This window comes from Anser brachyrhynchus, assembly GCF_964034855.1.
Source record: "Anser brachyrhynchus genome assembly, chromosome: 3".
Taxonomy (NCBI): domain Eukaryota; kingdom Metazoa; phylum Chordata; class Aves; order Anseriformes; family Anatidae; genus Anser; species Anser brachyrhynchus.
In genome coordinates, this window is record NC_137696.1 from 74,548,548 (window position 1) to 74,562,713 (window position 14,166).

The window sequence follows — 14,166 nt, forward strand, 5'->3', positions numbered from 1 at the left end:
GTTGCACAGGTAAAAACTGTAACATATTGTATAATTTGAGTCCTTGGTGAGACTACAAGGCAGGAAAGCAGTATCCACCTGCAGATGGACTATATATTACCCTCCCTTGGCCTCATCCAGTGCATCCAATACTACATTTTCCCAGGTTCTCTAGGGTAGCTTATAACAGAAAACATTGTGTTATTTGAGTTATTGTTCATCTCTGCCTTCCAACAGTAGCTAAAAAGGGAAGGTAAATCATGTTTAGCCTCTGTACCTGCCAAACAGTACTACTGCTTTGGGAAGTAACCTGTCACAACTCCTAATAAAGAGCACAGAAGAGAGCTGTAGACCAGGGAGCAACACTGTGACATCCTCCAATGCTCTTCTGAGTGTGATATGACAGTGCAGTACCTACTAAGTCTTGTGGCTGTTTGCATTCTGTCAGAACACTGCCTCGACAAAAATTAAAATAAAATAAAATAAAATAAAATATAAAAAAATAACTGCAGACATTCTCAAAAATGCCAGAATGCAAGTGATGATACTTGGATTTTTCAGTTTGTTGAAAATATTAGTGAGTAAGTTGCCTTCTTGATGAAGTTTTTCGGAACATTTTTACACTCACACGTATTAAATCTTACATATGTGATTTCTATACAACTGAGATCTCACAACTTAACAACTTTTTTATTATTTTTATTTTTATTTATTTCATTTTATTTCTATTTTATGTTTGTGTTTATTTTTTATTTCTATTTTATGTTTATGTTTATTTTTTATTTTTATTTTTATTTTTATTTTTATTTTTATTATTTTTATTTTTATTTTTATTTTTATTTTTATTTTTATTTTTATTTTTATTTTTATTTTTATTTTTATTTTTATGTATCTTGTTCTTTCAATGCATTCCACCATGATCCTTTGTATGGTTACAGGTTTTCACGTAGGTCTGGTGCAGATAACTGGTTGCAAACAGAGGTTTGGGTTCCTTAGGAAGACATTTTTTTCTTGTTATTCATGCAGCTGAATTTCTTGTTGAAGCCATAGCAAAAAGAATTAAGCATGGGTTAAGGACCATTTACCCTCTTCAGATTTGTGTGATACAGATGTTTCACACATTTCAATGCTGGTTCTTGAAAGTGGGTGTTTCCCCAGCATTTTTGCTACACTACTGGCCAAAGCTCTCCAGCATCTCCTTGTCTCTCATTGCTCCCTGTGCAACCATCCACACAGGACACACCTTTCGGCAGGATCAATATTAAAAAGTCAGTTACATTTCTTCATAGAACTAGTTGCTAAAACAGTTAAAACCACTTCAGGCTGGAATAGAATTTGATCCATGCAGTTGAACAGATTTCCTCTTGTTCTTGACTTCAAACAGCAGGAAATGAGACTTTTGTGTGGAAACAAGAGGGAAAGAATAAAAGAAAATCCCATAGGAAGGGATTTCCCAAAGAAAGAATCAGAAATTACTAAAGAAGTTTGACCTTGAAAATAATTTGGAGAGCAAGTTTCCATGTAGAAGACTAATTCCTGCACTGCTGATTCCTATTGCTTGAGCCTGCTGTATGCAGGGAATCACATGACTGTACCGTAACTTCCTTGTAAATATACAGAAATATCTGAGTCTGCCCTCAGTTTTCTACCTCAAACTAAGATCACCAGTAAATCCCACATGCTGGCTGACTACTTTGTTTATAAGTGACAATATTTTTAATCAATTTACTATTAAAAAGGAATGCAAAAGCCCTGACAGTTTCAAACACTGGAGCACAAAGTGTTTTGTCTTGTGATGATGCATTAATTCAAAGCACTGCTGTTTTGATAATGGTTAAAAAAAAATAGACAATAAAAAGCATACAGTAGAAAACTTGAATTTATGTAAAACCTTCTGTACAAATAATAATCTTGGAGCACTTTATTCAAGAGCCAGAGAAAAACAAACATTGCCTTGCTCAGCTTGGGGGGAAAAGGTACGATGCTGACAGAGATTTATAATGTGAAAATAATTCGCTTCACTTCATTATTTTCAAAGGGGAAGAGAACAAGCATGACCTGATGATGATTAACAGCAAGCAATCACAGACAGGCTCCAAGGAATTGGTGGTTGCATAAGCTCTTGTACAAAACAAATTTTTGGTTGTGATTATTTATCTTATTATACATTGTATACTTTACCTTTTTTTTTCTTTTTTTTTCCTTCTTACTAGCTCTCTAGATTAAATTTAATTACAAAGCAGCCAGATCAGTACCTAAAGTAGAATTCAATAGTGTGCAGCAAAATTAAAGAGATTAACACACTTTGTGGGATAAAAGTTTAACTTTTGAATAAGGGTTTTCATGAAGTTGCACAAGGAAATTATCAGTCTAATGAAAACACTTACACAAGACTAGATATCCAAAACATTGATTTATCTTAACTTTCTGTCAAGACCGTGCTCCCTTTGTCAAAGATATCACTTGCTGAGATGGAATATAAAAAAATCCATTTTTTTTGTGCTTTGGTCAACTTTTCCACAAACGTGGTAATGATGAACTATGTCAACATCAAAAAGCCAATTCTAGTTGTCACTCTGCATGAGCATGTCAGAACTTAAGGGTAACAGTGAACTGATTTAATTAATATATCCAGGTTTGTTTCATTACTCCGTATCTGGTTAACAAGTGAGAAGAAACAAAATGAAGAGGTCTCAAGACACCAAGAGGTCACCAAATCCAATGACTTTAGAGAAATAATGAAAATGACTGACTCACATGAGCTCAACTGTGCAAATATACAACTTAGAAAAAACTGTGCAAATATACAACTTAGAAAAAAGAGTTTAAACAGTTTAGCATCATTCACAGGGAACAGTAAATACTGTGGAAGATCAAATGTCTTTTTCTACCAATTATTCTATGAAATACATAAATGCTTATTGTGCCAAGGCCTGGCTTAACTTGAAATTAACCACTACGGGCAAACAAAGGTGCATTCAGTGATTTGTTCCCACCATTGTTTGCATCAGCACACTCTAGACTTGCTATGGTAGACTGAATCAGGATTAGTCTTAGAAAGGGGAAGAAGTGATAAATATTTGGTCTATCTATAGCTTCTCTAGACTGAATCCATCCTTTAGTTTTATTTCAATGTGTTATTTTATCCTTTCGTGCCTTGCCTTGCTTTGCCTTTTTTTTTTTTTTTTAATATTTTTTTTATTTAATGCTTTTGTTTCCTTGCTAAGCTGCCTAAAACTTTGGAGGTGATTCTGGAGATATAGAAAATTTCTTAAAAATAATTTTAATCCAGGAAGCTATGGGAAAATTTACTTTCCTGGATATCATGTAGGCCTTCTCAGATGCCTAGCCTGCTTCCCTAGAAAGTAGCAATAATTACTTTGCCAAATTTGTTGGTAAATTATTTATTTATGGATTAGGGATACAATAGCTTCAAGCATGAATGATATCTAAATGCTAAATCATCAGGGTAAGCAACACCCTCTTTTATCGATATGTTCTCAAAATCTTGCTCTGCCAGTGATATTTGACCCTTCCAGGAGCCCAGTGAGGAATAACAATGATATTTTTATTATTCACTGGGGTTCCTCTGGGAACAATCATAAAGTAGTGTCTTCATGTTTGCTTTTGTTCCTCATTATGAAATTAAAAAATTCCTAAAAAATCTTTTTAATATATATATATATACACATACATTTATTTATATTGTTTGTTTGTTTGTTTGTTTTCATGTCCAGGGTGAATGCTCTGCTTACATAACAGGTTGCTTTGGAATAGACAGCCTGTAGGTTGTCTAGGCAAAGGTAGGTATTTCCTGTTTTAAGGTATCATTACTCATGGAAAGAGATGTACTCTTCTTAGAAAATTTGGTATGAATTTTTTAAAACTGTGGACTGGAGAGCATTATTTTTCATAATGAATCACTTTAACACATCTCTTTCCCCTCTCCTTCCCTCCCCATCTAATTGTCCTTCCATAGATGTTTAAATTCTCCAACTCCAAATTCTAAGTCCCTTTTACTACATGATACTCTCTTCCTATACTTAATTGTCACATCAAGGATCAGAGCTCAGATAACTCTCTCAGGGTTTCAGTTAAATTCTCTCTAACTTTTTTTTTTTTTTTTTTCCCTGCGGGTATGTTTATGTGACCTCAAGTGAAAGAGTTAGCTTGTTTTATGGAAATACCTCCTACAGCTGTACAGCTGGAGATTTCTGATGCTCAGCTGAGACACTCTAACAGTGTGTATATGTTCTTACTCTGTTGTTATGACAGGCACAGTTAGTTAGCTGAGCCCAATTACATCTTTCATACATAAATATGGGGTTGGTAGGTGCTCTCTTGTCAGCATTCTCATTCTTTTATCAGGCAAGACTGGTGCAACCTGAACCTGGGTCTTTGCATGTGAGTAGTGTGCCTGGCTCACTGTGCCACCTAGCCTTCAAACACAGTAAAGAACTCCTTGAATACAAATCATTTATAACCTTTGGCTTTGCATCTAATAAATGTTTCAATGCTTGGTGTTTGCTTTAAGTTGTTTTCCATGCAGTTGGAAAACTTCATCTTCTTCTCTGACCTCATAAGCATTTACAGCCTCTGTCAACTGTGGAGAGATAAATGGGATAGATAAGCATGGCTGTTAATTTATCCAAAGAAAGAGAAAAGAACCGGCACTGAAATCAGAAAAGTTGGCTTGTGCTTTATTGTGTGTGTGTGTGTTTGTCTTTCTTTTTTCTTTTTTCTTTTTCTTTCTTTCTTTCTTTCCTTTTCACTTACATAAATTTCTTGGCATTGGAAATGGTAATTGGCATTACACCAGGAACCTGAATACCATTTCTCCAAGATGTATTTACTAAAGCATGATACTCACAATAAAATCTACTCTAACCATTTTACAGAAGAGTAGAATCAAGTTGTGATCTCTCTCATGCTATCAATATTCTGTTTTGAAATGACTGTTGTTATTTAAGGAAACCAAATGTAAAAATCTATACTGTTTTCACAATGTTTTATTCTCCATTAAAATTTTCAGTGTCAAGTGATGAAGAAATATCCCAAAGGGTACAGATTCTAAGAAGCATTGATATTTTAGGTATTCTAAACTAACTCTAGATTAATACAGTTTATACTGTATATCTCATTTTAAAAAATAGATACACTGAAACAGGAGGGCTTTTTATCTATCTAATAAAAAGAGAGATCTGCATAAAATTTGCAGATAAATCAAATCATCTAGAGCTATATTTTGGTGTCATTTTCAGTAGTATGCTAGATCTACTTAAATAAATTGAATTGTTCTTGATTTGTAGTTCAGAAGTGGTGTAATTTGAAAACATTTCAAAGTATAGACTTTTACAGGTAATACAGCCTTTTTATGACAAGTGGGCTTTATTATTTTACTCATATATAGACAATTTTATGTTTGATAGAAGAGAAACCAATATTAATTGTAACATAAAAAAAAAGTTAAAAATAGTAATGATCTAATTCCCAAGATATTTCCAGTTATCTCTCTCTCAGCTATTGTAACGATTAGTTTAGAATACCTATGTGCTTTGATTACAATATCTGCTTTTGATTAGTTTTTTAGTGGTGCACAGTAATGGATTACAAGAGTTACAAGAGTTAAGGAAAATGCATCCAACCTAACACTTTGTGCCTTGCCTTCAATGAAGTTCATGAGAAGATATATTAACAAGAGCTCAAATGAAGGTGTGAAACTACTTTTTTCAAAATTTCTGACAGTTTCTGATAGGCTGTTTGGGCACACAGTGGACCAAAAAAGTAGATAGCTTACTAAGGATGTTGTGTTTAAGTTCTAGAACTAAGCCCAAACCAGCAGAGTTAAAATGCTATAATTCAGAAAATATTATATTATTATTAATTATATTATTATTAGGCCTTTTCCATGGGCAAAAGCAATACAGACATGTCATTCAAGATAAAAAATATCTGTTTTCATAAAAACAAGAGTATGACATGCATTTAATAAAAGAGAGCAGAAGTTCTTTTCTTTCTGCTCTTAGGGAGGGCAGTCAGGGAGAGTACCATTCTTCTATGTATGCTTTCCAAAATCTGGTTCAGAAATTTTCTGCCCAAGTTGTTTTGACAGTCATTGTCTTAGCTGGCACTATGTTAATAGTTATGTTTCTATAAACCCTTACAGTTCACGTTTTATGTCCTGAGCAAAGTTGCTATCCTCTCTTAATTTGCATCTATCCAAAGTTATTTTGCAGGGAAGTATTAAAAAAAATAAAAATAAATAAATAAATAAAAAATAAACAATCAATTTGACATTAAACAGTGCTGTCAAAAACATGACCGTGAATCACTACTCCTTTTTTGAAATCTATGAATATCTTCCCAAAGTCTTCCATTCCTTGATATTGTTTAAATTCCTTATAAATAAACATATCTTTTATAAACTAAATTTAAAGATTTTTGTAATATTCCTGATTACATATTTTCTACTGTCTAATTATCTTCAGGGTTCATATTGTTATCTATCAAGAAAAGGAGATTATACCAAGCTACTTCTTGTGCTGGAGGGATTTAATTGACTTCTGCATATATTTTGAGAAAATCTGATATGATTTGGTAAGAAAATGATCAACTCTTGACAGTCAATATCTTCCTGCTAAATGTCCAAGCAGAATTATTGTTTTCATGATTGCTTATCGTAAAGGCATATGGATGAACCACTGAAGTTCTCAGATTTTCCCTAACGGTATCTCTACCTCTGTATAATTTTATTATTATCCCTCACTCAGGATTTCCTGGAATAAATTATTTGGTTTTCAATTAATTGCAGCAACTGAAAGTGGAAGCTCTTAGCAAGCCTTTGGCAAATGGCTGGGCATTAGTATTTATTACGGACACAGATGCATGAGAGGTGCAATCAATTTTGTCTTTGTTGGATTTCAACATCAGTGAATTGTTCATTGATTTTGGAATTTGAGAGGATTCTAGGAAACTATTAAACAAATGGGCAATTTTGGGAATCATTTTATATCATATAAGACAGTCTAGACAGTAGATGTCATGCTTTTTACAAAAAGGTCTTTTTCTGCCTTCCTTAGTGCACACTGTCTTCCATCTCATTACTTATTAGCCTATGATAAATTGTGTTCTTTAGATAATTTCTCCCTTAAGTTTAGGTAAGAAAATAAGCAAACATGCAAACATCTCACACACAGCTTTTGCTTGGTCATCATTATTTTCACTCTCATATGCGGTGATTTACCTGGTATATTTGAGTTCCAGAAGGCCATTAAAAATATATATATCTTTTTGTGCTTTTGGAATTAACTTGTTTTCCCCTAAGTCTTTGAGATACTTGCTTTTTTTTTGGTTGGTTTGCTTTTGTTGTTAATAATAATAATAATAATAATAATAATATCTATTATTATTATTATAACTATTATTATTATTATTATTATTCACACTTAAAGGGTTTATCCTGTTAGATTACTCTAACTACATTCTCTGAACTTTGTATGAGAAGTTTGTGTAATTTTGGTAGTAATGTAGAGATGTACTATTTTGCTTCACCTTGCCTTTCAAAACCCCAAATTCCTAGGTAGAAATAAGCAAACAAAACAAGACAAGAAAAAATAAAACCCCACCCAAAACAAAATTCACAAAACCGGATTTATGTGCATAACTCCCATTGAAAAGATGAATGAAAACTTTAGGTATCTAAACTTCTTTTAGTAACTGTCCCTCAAGCACTTTGAAAAGACAACTTCATTACATTATTAGTCATCAAATAGTTAATTAGATTATGATCTATTTAGCATTTGTTTCACTGTATCTTTAGAGGAGCATTAATTTGCTGTTTTGTGGCTGGTAACTGTTTCATAATGGTCATGGAAAAGAGTATATATCTTACCGTATAAAATCTTTCAATGCAACAGGGTAAGAAAATAAGGAGAAATCTTTTAAAAGAGGATTAGTTTTCCCTCCCAGGATGTAGAATTTCCATTTCCAAATTTATGCTTTTACTGGCAGCAGAGTACATCTGCCCACTTTAATAGTCTAATCCATCTCATCTCTTGCACGTCTTTAAATGCAAATCTATGTATTTTTTTCAAGATGATGATGCTTTTTTTCCTTTGCCTTTTTTTCTATGCCTATGTACTCATCTATATACATTTTATTTTTTTTTTCCAAAATTGAGACTAGCTAGTAATCAGAGTTACCAAACTATTTTAGTTGTTCTTGTTTCTGACACATAAAATTTCTGCTTATGCCAGACATCATCTCATATATCCTTATCTTCTTATCAAATGGTGTTTTTGTTTAAAAAGTGAATTTTCAGTTACATTTCCTTAAAACAAGTCCTTACTGTTTGAACTTAAACACTGAAATACAGAAATATATTTTGTCGTTAATCTAGTTCTGCATTTATTCAGATGTTATAATACCTTTTTTATTTTTCAGTTATGTTAGTCTTCACATCTTCTTTTCTTTTTACTGCTAATCCAGTCATAGCACTCTCACATTTAGAGTATTTTTAGTGATTGTGTTCTACTGAACATCCTCTTCCCATTTCATTTTCTTAGTCCACTCCTTCTTCAGAAAAAAAAATCAGTCTCAGTTACAGAAGTTAACCATCATTTCCTACCAGTCACCCTCCACATAACTGTATCTTTCCCCAAGACTTTGAGATTTGTGGGATTTTATCAGGAACTTTAAAATTGACCTTTTAAATAGAATCAATATACTTAGAATGAAAATCTGATTTTTTTATTATTTTTTTTCCTCATGTTAATGGTAAATAAATATTTTTTATCCATGAGATGTTTAAAGATTACTTTGCAATAGGAGTCAAATTGTAATGTATATGTTTAGGCTGGCAGCAGAAATAAAGTTGTTGGTTACAAAAACAAAAAGGAAATCTATCATGGTACATCCCTTCCTATTAAAGTACTAGGTAACATTACATACAGTTACTTCAGAAATCTTCAGATCCTTTACACTGTTTTCTTGTCTAGTCTACATAAAACTGTTGTAAACTCAGGTACTGACACTTCTTGGTATATATATATATAAGATTGTCAGGATATCAAATATCTACCATCTGAGAATTTCTTTTTCATTTTGCCTGGGCGTTATTTAGTTTTACATTATTTGTTGCCTGCTGTATCCAAATATACCTTTTTAATATCAAATAATATTTTCATTTCCATCTAATACAATTGCTTAATGCAAGAGATTTCATTGGCTTTGGGCTTGGGATCTCTTGCATTTTTTTCCCATGGAGTTATGGTGTCTTTAGAGGTTCTGCAGATTTCTCTGTGATTTACATACATTTGTTTTCTTAGTCACCTTCTTCAGAGTTCTAAAAGCAGACTCTGGACCCATGTGGACGGTACAGGAGAGGAGAGCATCACTATACTAAGATTCTATAATTCTAGCTCAGTGTACCTGAGTAACCTTTAAGCCTTTTCCAGCCTCAGTCAGTGCTGATGGGGTAAACGTTTCTACTTTTTATTTATTATTTTTTTTTGTCAAATAAAGGAAGAAGATTTGCACTTCAGGTGCAATTGAAGTTATATGAGCTAAAGATTCTCTAATAATTCTCAGGACAGTCTTGTGGCAGACTGTCCTGTTCAATGTCAAGATTATGATTTTTTTTTTTTTTAATTTGTGGTAAATAGTTGATCTTAGAGAGGATTCTATTTCCTCCTTCCAGCGCTTAAAAGGAACAAGGTTGTTTCTTTTTTAATTTTATTTTTAATTTCTTTTCTTTTTTAAAAAAAAAATTCTCCTCTCCTCTCCTCTCCTCTCCTCTCCTCTCCTCTCCTCTCCTCTCCTCTCCTCTCCTCTCCTCTCCTCTCCTCTCCTCTCCTCTCCTCTCCTCTCCTCTCCTCTCCTCTCCTCTCCTCTCCTCTCCTCTCCTCTCCTCTCCTCTCCTCTCCTCTCCTCTCCTCTCCTCTCCTCTCCTCTCCTCTCCTCTCCTCTCCTCTCCTCTCCTCTCCTCTCCTCTCCTCTCCTCTCCTCTCCTCTCCTCTCCTCTCCTCTCCTCTCCTCTCCTCTCCTCTCCTCTCCTCTCCTCTCCTCTCCTCTCCTCTCCTCTCCTCTCCTCTCCTCTCCTCTCTCTCTCCTCTCCTCTCCTCTCCTCTCCTCTCCTCTCCTCTCCTCTCCTCTCCTCTCCTCTCCTCTCCTCTCCTCTCTCCCCTCCCCTCCCCTCCCCTCCCCTCCCCTCCCTCCTCCCCTCCCCTCCCTCCCCTCCCCTCCCCTCCCCTCCCCTCCTCTCCCCTCCCCTCCCCTCCCCTCCCCTCCCCTCCCCTCCCCTCCCCTCCCCTCCCCTCCCCTCCCCTCTCCTCTCCTCTCCTCTCCTCTCCTTTCTCCCTCAGCAGACAGTGATTCACACTGGTGCAACACACTAAAGGAGAGTTGTTCTGCTCAGACCTCTGTAACATCAAGAAAAGTTCCAGTGAGCTCACTCAAAGAGAATATGAGGACTAGTCCCTGGCCACACCTAATGCTGTTGGTTAAACAAGTGCGATTGGTCCTGAAGGAAAGGATGAAAATTGTTTTGCTTGAGGAAATACAATATTGAATTCTACTATGAAATAATACAAACCAAATTGACTACAACACACACTACAGTTAAATCTGAAGCTTAACTATATAACAGCTGTATTACAGTCCAAAAGGGAATTTAGGTAGCCTTTTAAACAAGAAAGTATGTAGTACATTTATTATTGTTGTTGTGTTCTTATATAAAGTAAAAATATCAATAAATTGGACCTGAGTTTCAAAATTTCTTTTCAGTCTAATTGGTTGCCTGCAGGAAAATATGTGATACTCCAGTGTCTGAACTGGTGCAAGTCCATGTATTTCTACTTGAGTTATGTCAATTTACAATGGCTGAAAAATTTGTCAAGCATTTTATTGACTTTCCAGCAAAGGGAAAACAACAAAAACAACAACAACAAAACAGCAATGCAATTAATTCCAGATGTTGAAATAATAAGTCAGGCTGATTCAGTTAGTCTGAAAATTATTGAATGTCGCAGCTAAGTTCTGTTTAAAAAAAACAACAACAAAAACAACAACAACAACAAAAAAACAACAGTATAGCACAAGTAAACACAACACACTATTGGAACTTAATATATTTTAGTGTTATTAAGGTGTTATTAAGAAGAATATTAAATACATCTATTGAAACTTTATTTCTGTGTTAAGTAAATAACAAAAAAGAGAAAAAAATAAGACATTTGTTAATTGATCTGATTCAGACTGTACTGATAAAAAATTGTGTACCTCCTCATTGCAGAAATTGTACCTTGGGTCCTATAGTCATGATCTTTGGCTAAAAAAAAAAAAAAAAAAAAAAGCTTGACTCTGGACACAATAATTGTGAAAATTGCCAAAAGTAATTCTTACAATAAATAGAAAATATCTTGCTTTAACCTTAGATGTTTATTTACTTCTACCCACTTCTACTGTGAATGTCTGCCTTTATATTTATTTGCTGTTTCAAACCCTTGCATGTTTTCAGAGAAAGTATTACTAGAAGATGTGGGACAGACTGAATTACCCAGTTTGAAAGAGTTCCTCCCACTTCTCTCTAGTTGCTCCGTTTTTAGTTCCTTAATTCTTTTCCTTCCCTTCACCTGCCATTTCTGTATAGAAACTTTTAGTACCCATGAGCATACATGGTTCCTCTCTACCCCAAGCACATGGAAGTGCTGAGATCCTCTCCTGGTGAGGACACTGGGGCTAGGAGGTTGGCAGGTAGAGGTCTCAAGGTTTGTTGTGACAGGTGAGTGTGTAGCTTACAGCTGAAGTACTGGTTTGTGGAGAAGGGTTGAGTCTTAGACCTTCACCTTTTACAGATATCATGATCTTACTGTACTTTGGTTGTCTTAATGTATCACTTGTCTCATTACCTGTCTTCTCTTTCTGTAGATGTGGAAATTCTTCACTCTTGCCCAAGATTTCTTTTCCTAGGAGACAATATGAAAGAGTAGAATAATCTTTTTTTGTTTCTCTCTCCCCCTCTCTCTCTCTGTTCCTGAGAAGGCAAGGAAACAATATTTTTTCTTGAATAGAGTTGAAAGTTGTTGGAGGGCTAGAGGTTTTATAGCATTAGAAGACTACTTCTAACAAAGGCTACTTTGCCAAATTAATACTGTAGCTACTAACCCAGTCTTTCAAATTATTACTCTTACAGATAAGTATTGAGGAAACAACTAAGATATTATACTGTTTCTGAGGAAGTAGGAGGTGTTACAGAGAGCATGACATGATACAGAGTTCATCCAGTCATTTATTGTTAGGGTCATACACAGCATTACTACCTGGCAGTTTTCCAAGGCTGCTCACTCCTTCTGAAGAGTTTACCTGTATAGTTTTTTTGTTGTATTATACATACCATGTTTGCTTTGCTTTCCATGTAAAAGCTGGTTTCACAGAATCACAGAATGGTTGAGGTTGGAAGGGATCTCTAGAGGTCATCTAGTCCAACACTCCTGCTTAAGCAGGGACAAGTAGAGCATGTTGCCAAGGACCATGCCCAGGTGGCTTTTAAAGATCTCCAAGGAGGGAGACTCCACAACCTCTCTGGACAACCTATTCCATTGCTCAGGCAGCCACACAGCAAAGAAGTGCTTCCTGATGGTTATATGGAACCTCTTGTGTTTCAGTTTGTGCCCATTACCTCTTGCCCTGTCACTGGGCACAACTGAAATAAGCCTGTCTCTGTATTCTTTGCATCTTCCTTTCAGGTGCTTATAGACTCTGTGTTCATTCTAAACCTACGTTGCTTCTCTATTTCCAATATTAAACCAAGGATGGAAGTTAATTTTAAACTTACTGCAAGATAGGATCCAATATTTAGAAAAGTTATGGGTAAATGTAGCATATATTTCATGGCTTGAGTATCCGCATCTGAGCCATATGAAGAAAACACTTTTGTTCAATAAGAAATGCTTATGCTGATTCTTGGAAGAGACATGGCTATAAAAGTGTAACACTATTTGGGTCCTTCAAGATTTACTCTCCCAATGATTTTCTCAGTACATTACAGAACTAGTTACAACTGTAATATAATGCAGATATGATCTGTGTTTAAATGAGGAAACCTGAACTACTGTATTCTACACCACAAACCATCTTGTAACTAAGGATCTCCTCAGAGCCAATCTCAAACAAGAGAGAGAGGCATATAAATTTTTTACTTCACAACACCCTTCCTCCCACTCCTGGGATTTTTCAAAAATCACTTTATTCACCTCCTGGAGTGGAATACAGAAGCTATTTAACTGTGCATACAACCGTTTCAGAGAAAAAAATATATATATATTTATACATATATATATATATATCGTATTGTTTAGAATGAGAGGAATATTTTCATAAGCCAAATCATAGAATCATGGTTTGGGTCAGACTGGACCTTAAAGATCATCTAATTCCAATCTCCTCTGCCATAGACAGGGATAACTCCCACTAGCCCAGGTTGCTCAAAGCCCCATCCAACCTGGCCTTGAACACTTCCAGGGGCGTGACATCTGCAGCTGCTCTGGAAAACCTTTTCCAGTGCCTCACCACCCTCACAGTAAAGAATTTCCTCCAAATATCTAATCTAAATCTGCCCTCTTTTAGTTTAAAGCCCTTACTCCTTGTCCTATCACTACACTCCCTGATAAAGAGTCCCGCCCCAGCTCTCCTGTCGGCCTAATTTAGGTATTAGAAGTCTCCCCAGAACCTTCTCTTCTCCAAGCAATGCAAACATAGCAGAATTAAGGAAATTTTGCTACTGCTGCATGCTTGTGTAAGGCTTTATTGCATGTTTAATGGTGGCAAAAACAAAAAATGGCTTTTATATAAGTGACTGCCCTGTAACAAGCAAAAAAAGTTCCCTTAACAGAATGACATATAAAGTTTGAATTTCCCATGGTTACTCTTGTTTTTACACAGATATTATTCTATTGAATCAATGGATATCTAGATGGTAAAATTGATGTGCAGTGGAAACATTAATCCAAAAAATATCTGAACATTTATTCAAGGGAAACATATTGCCTAATATACTGCCTGACAAAACTTTCTTTAGATCAGATCCTCAGCTAAAACAAAATGGCTCACTAGTTTTTCCAAAGGAAAACAACTAGACCATTTCGCCTTGCTTAGTTTGTTAGAGTTGTTAATGTGGTCACAAACTCAGGT

At 35.1% G+C, this 14,166-nt stretch overlaps 1 long non-coding RNA gene across 2 annotated transcripts; it reads right to left on the bottom strand.

The window, feature by feature from the left end:
- Positions 1-299: 299 nt before the first annotated feature.
- Positions 300-12,044, bottom strand: LOC308192875. 2 transcript variants are annotated; one of them, XR_013949179.1, is made up of 4 exons: positions 11,886-12,044; positions 11,257-11,305; positions 8,406-8,553; positions 300-4,582 (listed from the first exon to the last, which is right to left on the bottom strand). It is a non-coding gene; the product is annotated as an uncharacterized lncRNA (long non-coding RNA). The 2 variants fall into 2 exon arrangements; XR_013949180.1 differs by having other exon boundaries at positions 11,257-12,044.
- Between the last annotated feature and the right edge of the window lie 2,122 nt (positions 12,045-14,166).